Source organism: Etheostoma spectabile, chromosome 13, assembly GCF_008692095.1.
Source record: "Etheostoma spectabile isolate EspeVRDwgs_2016 chromosome 13, UIUC_Espe_1.0, whole genome shotgun sequence".
Taxonomy (NCBI): domain Eukaryota; kingdom Metazoa; phylum Chordata; class Actinopteri; order Perciformes; family Percidae; genus Etheostoma; species Etheostoma spectabile.
In genome coordinates, this window is record NC_045745.1 from 25,489,708 (window position 1) to 25,490,376 (window position 669).

Consider the following 669-nt stretch of genomic DNA (forward strand, 5'->3'; position numbering starts at 1 on the left):
ATGTAAAATGAGTAAGATGTCAAAAACGTTGGGAATACAAATTGCTTAATATTTACCAATGTACTGTATTTTAAAAGCTTATCATATTATTCTTTATGAAACACCTTAGTCTGTTAAGTAACCACTTACTCCAGCTGTCAGGGAAATGCAACAGAGTAAAATTAAGAATATTCCCCTCTGAAACGTTGTAGAGAAGAAGTATAAATTAGAATAAATAAGTGAAGTGCCTCTAACTCGATATTGGAATTAGATACAGTACTTGAGTAAATGCACTTGGTTTCCACCACTGAAAAATACATAAATCCACCTAAGAGGCAGGAAAACTGTTTCAGATTTCAAGATCTTAAATCTCTTTCCTTTCCACCTCATGTCTGTTGTCTATTCTTTGCCATGGAGATAGTGTTTTGATTGAGGTTATACGAGGAGAGAAGCGAAGAAGAGAGTGAGGCAAATTCTTCTTCTAAAAACAAAAACTCTTCACACATAAACTGTTCTCTCTCTCAGTCAGGGGGATCGCTGCAGAAACCACATCCATGTGTGATGTGTCTCAGAAACATGTCAGGTTACGGATAATGGCCTGAGACAGATGTGTCCGATGTGGGAGAGAGGGATATGTTTTGGGCATGTGATTAATTAGCCTTTTGGGACAGGTGCTGAGAGGAGTGGGAG

At 38.0% G+C, this 669-nt stretch overlaps 1 long non-coding RNA gene across 1 annotated transcript in view; it reads right to left on the bottom strand.

Annotated features, from left to right (window-relative positions):
* Nucleotides 1–669, bottom strand: part of LOC116700341 (uncharacterized) — a 273,867-nt gene that overhangs the window by 751 nt on the left and 272,447 nt on the right. The window lies entirely within an intron of this gene.